The sequence below is a fragment of the Microtus ochrogaster genome, chromosome 16 (genome assembly GCF_000317375.1).
Source record: "Microtus ochrogaster isolate Prairie Vole_2 chromosome 16, MicOch1.0, whole genome shotgun sequence".
Taxonomy (NCBI): Eukaryota; Metazoa; Chordata; class Mammalia; order Rodentia; family Cricetidae; genus Microtus; species Microtus ochrogaster.
The window spans coordinates 39,042,480-39,053,387 of record NC_022018.1 but is presented as its reverse complement, the minus strand read 5'-3'; positions in this window follow the sequence as shown (position 1 = coordinate 39,053,387).

Here is a 10,908-nt window from a genome sequence, read left to right as displayed (position 1 = left end):
AGTCTTTTAGAGACCTTCAGAATATGGCATTTAAATGTTTTAATAACTTAGAACTATTCATTACAATGAGTTGCATCCGCTTCTGGCAGCACCAGCTACTTCAAGAGAAAGATGAGTATTGAAGAGGCTCCTTAGCCATTTGGGCAAGAAACTGCTCTTGCATGGACTGCTTCACTGGACATGCAGTACCCACCGAGAGAGGACTGCTGAACTTGCCTAAAGGTAAGATGGTCCCTCGGGGTTCCTGCTTCATGATAGAGTCTGTGAGACATTCTGCAGGACACAGAAGAAAGTGACTGAACTGTCTTTGAAATTTCCAGCTTCATGGAAAAGTCTGCTGGATACTATGAGCCTGTAGGCTGAAGATGGATGCCCCAATGGTACAGAAGAACTTTGGGTAAATGTCCAGGCAGAAAGATGTCTCTGTCAATTCTAGAGTTTTGGAAGTTGTTTATAATGTACTTTTTGTTTACTTAGGTAATATTATATCTTTCTGGAGTCTTTGATGGAGTTGAAGAATTTAGTTATAGTTATCCTTAGTTATGATAAAAGATAAAGTAAATATAAGTATCATAACTGTAATTCTTATTTGATACCTGTTTTGTTATATGTAATTTTACTATGTTAAAGTTAAAGCCTTCCTTTTTGTTTAAACAGAAAAGGGGAAATGGTATAGGAGGTTCTTCTGTTCATGTGTTGCTTTCATTGGTTAATGAATAAAGAAACTGCTTTGGGCCTGATAGGGCAGAACTTAGGTAGGTGGAGAAGACAGAACTGAATGCTGGGAAGAAGGGCAGAGTGAGAGAAGCCATGGATCCTCTGCCTGAGATGGATGCCAATTAGAATCTCCAGTAAGCCACAGCCACGTGGTGATACACAGATTAATGGAGATGGGTTAAACTAATATGTAAGAGTTAGCCGCCAATAAGACGTTAGAGCTAATGGCCAAGCATTGTTTTAATTAATACAGTTTCTGTGTGGTTATTTTGGGTGTAAGCTAGCCAGGTGGCCGGGACAAACAAGGGGCCCCTCCTCTTGCAACATCACACCTGAGAAGAAAATATGATGGCAGAATGGAGCATCACACCCATTGGAAAGAAGCAGAGTTAGAGACATAGAGATGCAGCGAAAGCAACAGGTGTGGACCAGCAGGCTTCAAACTTGTCATGGTTGTGGCCTGAGTAATGGCAGGGAGGTTGGTGTGGAGGACAAGGTGATGTGCAGCATCTGGAGCACCCAGAGGCCACGCCCCTACACATGTTGCCCAACTGCACCTGACTCTGAGCAACAAGATATCTATGACAAAGAATGGGTTAATTTTCTGGGTTAAATCTCTTTGAAAGACTTCCATGACTCATGCGCCTCAAGAAACCAGGTTGATGTCCATGATCCGTGCTGCCTTGGGCAGCTATGTACAGGGAAGCTTCTTTTGTGGTGATATTGATGACTGTAGACTCATAACTAAGAATGAAAGACATTGAAGGCTCTTCTATGACAACCTCCCCTGCTCCCCAAAGAAAGTAGCAGTTCCTAGGTACAAAGCTATTGACAAGAGTCCTCAAAATTATGATTAAAATGTTGATGGCTTCTGGTGGAGGTGGGGTAGGGAAGAGCTCAGCCTTCTTTAAGGGGCTAGCCACTGAGAGTTTGACCATACTCTAATGAGTATCTGGGCAATACAAGCTGGGCTTGATTATTTTTCTTTTTTGCAGGGGGAGGGGTGCAACAGTGGGAGGGTGAACCTGAGAGAAAGAGTAAGCAAATGCAATCAGGGTGCATTGTATGAAATTCCCAAGTAATTAATAAAAATATTATGCTGTGAAAAAGAAATATGTCATGATAAGAGAATAGAGTCTTAGTAAACACATGCTTAAACGAAGAGGGAAAAAAAATTCCTCCCCAAAGGGCATATTTGGTTGATAAGAGGACAAACTTCCAGGAGAAGGGTAGAATGGCGTGAATGCTCCCCGTGGGATAAATACACACATAGAGCAATCTGAGGATACGGGTCAGGGCCTTCCCGAACTCAGACCCACACCAGACGCTGTCTAGGGAATCAGCTGGCAGCTGGGTCCAGGTTCCATGCCTTGCCTGGTTCTATCTGGCAAGTCCACCCGTAGACAAGGCACACAGGTGCCATCACCTAAGTCGCTCCTGCTGGGTTCCTGTTCCATTTTCCTACCCAAGCAGCTGCAGGCTCCAGAAGGCTATGCTAGACCACGGCAGCCCACCTACCCAGAAAGTTGTCCCCAAAGATTACAAAGGAGCTGGGAAAATCCTATTGCTTAGTCTTCACAGCCGCCCTCACACTGAACTGTGCATTGGTCACATGACTGTAGTTTTCTGCTGGTCTCCCAGATGACTGACAGTGCAGCAATTACACACAGCACTGGATGATGGTGACTGGCAAAGTCATGGTTCCTGTACTATTTGTCATTATTTCTGAGTATCCACCTTCTACTTAGAAAATGAGATGATGGTAAACGCCGCAAAGAGCCTCACACCACGGGATTCTTATGTCTTTTGACTGCACCCAGAGGCCATATTGATAACTCACCCAGAGTGCCCAGGTTTGGGAATGCTCCTCTAGGATGTGTGCTTGAGACAAATCCACAGTTCTAAGATGGTGCCCCCACCGTTCAGCTGCCATGACTATGTAGGATGAGGTGGATTCTAAGAGAGCTTCCAGCTAATTCTAGTCACAAGGCTCTCGTTGTCACTCACTGTCACCTTTCATCTGCACAGCAGGTCCTACGGCATTTCTATCTCATAGACGAGCAAACCCTGGCACAGAGGTTAAGTGACTCTAATTAAAGCCACACGTCATGTAAACAGCCAGGATGAAGCTAAAGCCTGTCTCTGACTCCAGGATCTAAATTCTTTACTGCTACACTAAATAACAATTATGGGCATTCATTTTATGTGTCATTTTGAATAGACCAACAGGAGTTCAAATATGTTAAACATCATTTTGGGTATCTCTGTGGAACTGTGTGCAGAACACAGCAGCATTTGAAATGGTAGACTCAGCAAAGTGATTCCCCAACTGCACCCACCACCACACGCGCACCCCCAGCCGTGGTGACTGGTACCATTCAACTGGCCCAGGGACCCAAAGAAAATAAAAAGGTAGAGGAGGTGGGAATTCTCTTTTTCTGCCCAGCATTTGAGATGGAACATCGGTCTTCTTCTGTCCTGGGTTTTAGGATGGAGTTATACAACATCTTGCCTAGCTAGGAATCCCATATACTTTCCCAGGTCCCGGCATGGATGAAAAGGGGGAAAGGAGAAAGTCATTAGAGAGTTGGCATCTGTGCTCTGACCTAACCTGGCCTCTCTTGCTACTGTGCTTGTCCAACCATGGCAGACTGTATTCTTCTGAACTGTGAGCCACAGTGACTCCTCCCCCGCACCACCTCACCCAGCCAAAACTTCTTTTGGTCCGGTGTTCGGTTTCATTTTTTCTCTACTTCTTAGATTCTCAGGCATTAGCTGAGGGCCCACTGTGCTCTAGTATAACCTGGTCATAATCAATCCTTTCTGTAATGACTCTTTCCAAATAAGACCACATGTAAAAGAGGTTAGATCTTGAACATGTTGGGGGCGGGGGCACATTTGACAACCATAGTAATAATGCTACTAAATCTGAGAGGGGAAAGAGGAAAAATGGAGGCAGCTTAAGAATGTCATCTTCCTTTGGAAGGAGACCTTAATAGGTTGAAATCAAGACAAACCAGAGATGTGTGGCCCCGGATATAAAACTCCCATCTGTCAATGTTATCTCGGAAAACCATGTTGCCTTTGGAGAAACAATCTTCCTCCAAACATTTACTTAAGGCTTAACAGCTTTAGGTTTTGTTCTTTCACAAAACAGACAAAACTTAGATGATTTATTCTTTCAGAGATTATAAGGATTCCTTATGAGATTACTCAGCTAGGCAATTACGATATGAACTTCCTCCCTGGCGATCACCAAAACCATCAGAAAGGAGAAGGAATGAAGGAGGGGTAAGTGGGTAGAGGAAGGAGGAAGAATGCAGGCAGCGGAGGGAAAGGCGAGAATCTATCAGAGGCTTATTGACAGCCCCAGAAGTCAGCAGGAGCCTGGTTATAGCTGCCAGTTCATAAATGTTTGCTGAACTGGATTCTTGGCTCTTACAGCTGCATACTGTAGCAATGTAGACATATCCAGACACCCCCCCCCACACACACACTCTCACCCCACAGTCACGGGCATCTGTGGGGTTCAGTACCCAAGGACTGCATGTTTCCTTTTTTTTTTTTTTTTTTTTGCACCCAGCAGTCTAACTCTGATTAATTCCAGACATAACCGAGAAGGAGAAGCCAGCATTGTTCTCAGATGAGCTGAGCCTGTGGCAGAACAACCCGAATCCTTTCCTTCTGCCTTAGAAGGTACTTGGTGCCTCTGGCTCCTGAGTTATATTTTCTGTGGCACAATAGTAATTTCCTCCTTGGACAATGGGACTGACTGGTAAAAACTAAGGTGGTGTTATCTGTAGCTGTCTGGTTCAGCCCGTTTCTCTGCAGGAGGCACTGTGGCTGCTCACAAACACTGTCCAGCTCAGAAAGGAGTAAATGCCACAGCTGCTGATGGATGCTCACAGCCTGTCACCAGCTCCACACCTCCCCATCCTGCCTGCCCCTCCTATGCTGGCTCACCTCCAGCCTATTCTAAAGGCAACAGCAGTGACTCAGGCTTCTATAAAGGACAGGGACAGGCTTCACTCTCACCAGCAGACTCCTGAGAAGGGACATCAGAGCCAGACACCTCATGACTCTGCCCTTGTAGTGTGTGTCTCTTGCTCTACTAACCCCTCTACACACACACACACTTGCACTAGCACAATCACTATTCTGGCTCAGGCACAGACTGAGGACCTGCAAGGCCCGCTTACCATTCTCCGTTGACTCACCCACAAGACCAGCATTCCCTCTGACTGGACCAGGAGCATGGTGACTTTTTTGGCTCAGTACATTTCCCCATTTTCCTGTTTCCCCAGAAGTCATCTCAGTCCTTACCCATGCCTTGTCACCGTGAGAGTCCCAGAAAGGCTTGGAGACTTACAGGCTTGTGTCAAGTGTGGGGAAACCACTGAAAGAAGCCAGTTCTCAAAAAATAGAAAAAAATATATATTTAGCCAGTAAATACCTAAAACAATGTTCAACGCCTTTAGACATGAGGGAAACACAGGTCGATAACTACATTGAGGTTACAGTTTGCCCATTTCAGAAAGACAGCCATCAAGAAAACAAACTGCAACAAACGGTGGTGAGAACATAGGGGAAGGGAAGAGTTTGCTCTGTTAGCGGGAAAGTAAATTAGCACAGCCACCATAAAAATTAGTAGGGAGACACTCCAAAAAACTGAAAGTGGCAATACCGCATGAGCCCGCTATACCACTGCTGGCTAGGTCCCTGAGGGATCTGAGCTGGCAAACCACAGAGATAAATGCATGCAGCACACGAGCAAATAATAGAAACAGCCGAAACCTGTCCGAAGATGACTAGGTAAAGAGCTTGCGGTACACAACAGCCACACAGCCAAGCAGGAGAACACAACGATATGTCACCTGCAGGAAACTGCATGGACCCGCAGATCATCATATTAACAAAAGAAGCCAGATTCAGAAAAACAAACATACATGCTGCTCATCATACGTAGAATCTAGACTTTTTCTTTCTTTCTTTCTTTCTTTCTTTCTTTCTTTCTTTCTTTCTTTCCTTTCTTTTTTTATTATTTATTTATTTATTAAAGATTTCTGTCTCCTCCCTGCCACCGCTTCCCATTTCCCTCCCCCTCCCCCAATCAACTCCCCCTCTCTCATCACTCCAAAGGGCAGTCAGGGTTCCTTGCCCTGTGGGGAGTACAAGGACTTCCCACCTCCTTCCAGGTCTAGTAAGGTGAACAACCAAACAGCCTAGGCTCCCACAAAGCCAGTACATGCAGTAGGATCAGAAACCCAGTGCCATTGTTCTTGACTTCTCAGCAGTCCTCATTGTGAACCCAAAGAAAAACATAGGCATCCTCCTGAATATTAACCTTTATCAGGCGATGAAAGGAGACAGAGACAGAGACCCACATTGGAGCACCGGACTGAAACCCCAAGGTCCAAATCAGGAGCAGAAGGAGAGAGAGCACGAGCAAGGAACTCAGGACCGCAAGGGGTGCACCCACACGCTGAGACAATGGGTATGTTCTATGGGGAACTCACCAAGGCCAGCTGGACTGGGTCTGAAAAAGCATGGGATAAAACCGGACTCTCTGAACATAGCAGACAATGAGGACTGCTGAGAAGTCAAGAATCTAGACTTTTTTTTTTAAAGGCATAAACACCAAAGGGGACAATTTAGCAGAGCAAGAGACCCATCAGGAAGGATGGAGGTAATGAAAGCGTTAATAAGATCAAAGTACACAAGATGCATCTGTGAACACATCATAATGAAACCTGTTATTTGATGCAACAACTATATGTTAATAAATAGATGCAGGTCTATAACCAACAAGTACAGCAGCTGCCACCCTGGGGCAGAATCCTCATGTCTAGGTATGGTGGATTGCCCAGTTCTCTGACCTGAATGGAAAGGCAGCAGTGTGGAAAGATAAAGTCAGCTAAATTCTCTGCAGTCTGATGAGTGACAGGCTCAGAGCAGGCTGGATGCTACTGTTAGGATCTGAAATGGACCCACAGGACAATGGGTCAAATATTTACTCCCTGGAAGTACTCCTGAGAGATAGTGAGACCTTTAAGAGGTAGACCCTAATAGACAATCTTCAGTTTATTTGGGGGTATGTACCCTCAAAAGACATTATGGGACCCCAGTATCTTCCTCTGCTGTTTCACCCAGGTCAGCCCTGATTATTGCAGTCTTGAATCAGAGCAGGTGTGATCAGCACCCTGAAACCCTCAGGAGACCTGGCCTATTAACATTCCCACAGAGGGGGCGGGGAGGCTCATTAAGGCCCTCCCCTCCAAGGTTATGTGAATGGGTAAAAATTGCCAGAAGAGGAAGAGACTCAGCGGTGTAGCTGCTGGTAGTTGCTCAGGCTCTTGCCGATAATGCCAATAAATTTATTGCTTCTCCAAGATGGATTTGGGTAGAATCATTCATTTCTCTGGATGCTAAACTCTACCTGGGGTGAATAGAAAAAGACACCTCAGAAAATACGATGTACCAGTCTTACACTTCCCAACTGTGAAATACGGAGTGTGGTAATTTGAATGTAATTAGCCCCCATATGCTCATAGGGAGTGGCAGTGTGGCTTTGTTGGAGTAAGTATGGCCTTTTTGGAGGAAGTGTGTCACTATGGGGGTGGGCTGTGAGGTCTCTTATGCTCAAGTTACAGCCAGTGAGACAGATGACTTCCTGTTGCCTGCAGGATTAAGATGTGGCTCCTCTCATCTTTCCACTCCCAGCTCCTTCTCCAGCACCATGTCTGCCTGTACGCCACCATGACCTGCCGTGATGATAATGGACTTGGGAGACAGTCCCCATTAAATGGTTTCCTTTAGAAGAGCTACCGTGGTCATGGTGACTCTTCACAGCGATAGGAACCCTAACACAAGTGATTTGCTCTATTTTGTGTGCTACCATCTGAGCTTGTGCGCTATCTTTCCTTTGCTCAGGAAGGGGGTGCTGTGACTCAGTGATGCTGATCGTCTGCTGTCTTAGGGTTTCTATTGATGTGAAAAGACACCACGACCATGGAAACTCTTATAAAGGAAAGCATTTAGTGAGGAACCTTACAGTTCAGAGGTTTAGTCCATTATCATCATTGTGTGACATGGTGGCATGCAGACAGACATGGTACTGGAGAAAGAGTTGAGAACACTACATCTTGTGCAGACAATAAGACGTGATCTGAGACACTGGGTGTGTCTTGAGCATATATGATACCTCACAGCCTGCCTCCACAATGACATACTTCCTCTAACAAAGTCACACCTCCAAATAGTGCCACTTCCTTTGGGGGTCATTTTCTTTCAAACCACCACATCTCTTTAGGAATGGAAACTGTGATGTGATTCCCCTCTGAATGCTGAAACTACTTTGGGCGTATAGCAGAGCAGAACAGAGGCAGGCTGGGAAAACTAAACTGAATGCTGGGAGAAAGAAGGCAGATTCAGAGAGAAGCTAGAGACAGACCCTGGACAGAACCTTGATGGTAAGTCACAGCCAAGTGACAATATACAGATTAATAAAAATGGGTTAAATTAAGATGTAAGAGCTAGCCAATAAGAAAATAGAGCTAACAGGCCAAGCAGTAATTTAATTAATATAGTTTCTGTGTGGTTATGTTGGGGCTGAGCAGCCAGGAACAAACAAGCAGCTTCCTATAACAAAACTGTTTCTATGTAAGGGCAAAAGGGGAGCACATACATATAGACACTCTAGAAAAGGCCAGGAGCAGAGAAACAGACGAATTCAGAGCAGAGCTACTCATGAGCCAGTCCCTGGAGATTACATGAAGGCTGTTTCCCCTAATGTCTGTCTATTACAGTTCACTGACCCAGAAAGGAGGAAAATGGCATGACCCTGGGAAAGTCTGAAGGGTAAAGAGCAATAGTCACCCTGCACCTGAGGTTCACAGAAGCAGGATGGAGAGCCCTCTACCTGCCCCATGGAAATCCCTGAAGAGACTATGTTCACTCAGCATCTGTGTGTTCTATTGCCCTGGACTGCAATGAAGGGCTAGACAGAAGAGTGATAGATAAGGAAGGAGACAGCTAGAGTTGAGATTTCCCAAGGCATGCCTGTTAGAGAATGCATCCTACAAGCACCTGGGGAGAGCGTAGCACTGGGCTTACCCCACACGGCTACTCCAGGGTGATTGTGTGCATGAGACCTTTGACAGAGAGCAAACTTTGAAACAGGAAAGAGATATCTAAGGTCCCTTCTTTAGGGACCTGGAACCACAGGATGATGGACTCTGAACTGAGTGATCCCAGAGGCTATCTAGCTGTCTGTGTATCCTGGCTAGAAAATATTTACACAGTCAAGCTGCTTTGAACAATAGCTGGGGAAGCAGCCCATCCCCTCCACAGCTCATCTTCCACTCAGAGAGCTTGAAACTCAATGGAAGGTCAGAGCGAGCCCCCTGATACCCTCTGACCATTGCCCTAACTCTTCCCAGGATTCTCGTCAGACAACTTACCGAAAGCTTTCAACATGTTTTGGGGGCTGTGTTCTTGTGTGTACATAAGTGAGGGAGAGCATAGGAAAGAGGAAGAATGAGGAGCGTTCATGCATTATTTAAATTAATAATCTTGTCCATGACCGACAGTTAGCAAGCCAGTGGTTTCTTTACTTGATGGTTATCAACGACAACTCCCAAAATCCTGATTTATTTTTCAGAAGTCTGTTACAATTCTTAAATCTTATACCAGGAGGAAAAGCTCAAGAAAACGTTCAAATGATAGCAGTGAGAATATTAAAGTCAGTCTTTCCCCCAGGATACATGACCTGTTAATGATAATGACTATCTTCCCTGTCCCTAAGCCCAGAACTTTTCTGTTACTGGTGCTTGGCTGTCTTGTGTCCCTCCCATCAGGTTAGTTGCACTCTCTGCCTTGACACACTGCCCTCCATGAGAGCCTCATTCATGGTAACATGACTGTACATTATTTACAGTATCTATTACACTGCACAATAATATACAATTTACATATACATATATAACTTTATAATTTATGCAACCTAACATATTAATATACCTATATGCTATCTTAATATGCAAAGTTCTACAGCATATGTTAATATGACATTATAGTAAATAAGAAATTAAAGAATGCTGCTGAAATATACAGGTAGAATTATAATTCTGTAATATTGATAATTTAGTAACACCACAATACTATACTTATAAATTAATGAATACATTTGATAACATTTAATATTCATTAATAAGGAGAAAAATTAGACAGTATCTGAATGGATACACTTACAATTATAATTACATATAGTGATATAATATGAAGATGTGCTAATATACTCATGTTAATTTGATATAAAAGTATGATAATATTTAACAAGTGTTTAGTAATAAAAATATTGGACAATGTATGATTAAAATGTATATGATTAGAATGTTATTAAAATATTGCTTTAATATAATAGTTCATATACATATTGTATAGCAATATAGTTTGATATCATTACATATTACTAAATTATAATGTATAATGATCATAGTAGTCTGTAATTATATATGTAAGTGTATATATCATATTTCATAATGTTTTCCTGAACCAGCTACTCTTTGGAACACTTTGCCTCTACTGACATCTTATTGTCTTCCACTTGCTTTGATTTCTCTTACTCAATTTTCACAACAACACTCTAATATAAGTACTTTTTTCTGCAATACTTAAACAGTGTACATCTTGACAACTGCTGCCCTTTGAGTCCCTGTTAGAGGTCACTTCACATGCCCTTACTGCTCAGTAGGAGTAACTCTCATCCTCCTACCCCCACCACACCTCCCTAAGTCTCCTTGATGTTGAAGGCTGTCATAGGAATCTGTCTTCTGAGTTCCTAACTCCTGCCTCTAGGAGCAGGCTATGAAGGAGCAGGTCAGACCTTGTTCCTTCTGTTTGACAGGAGCCTCAGAGCTTGTCCTAACTGGTCGATTGAATTACACACATCTGCAAACACTCTCATCTAGCCTTGAGAACTGGCTTCTACACAGATGAGTGAGTCATACGTTTGGCAATTACCCACTGCCGTAGGATTAACTCTGCCACACCCCTCAAATGTTTGTTAGGCTCCCTATCTGGATATTGTATATCCTGTTATTTACTCACGACACACAAGACAGACTTCAAACACAGGGTTAATGAATGGCCAGTGTTGAAGGGGCTGACTCCTGAGTCAAAGGCTCCTAAGCT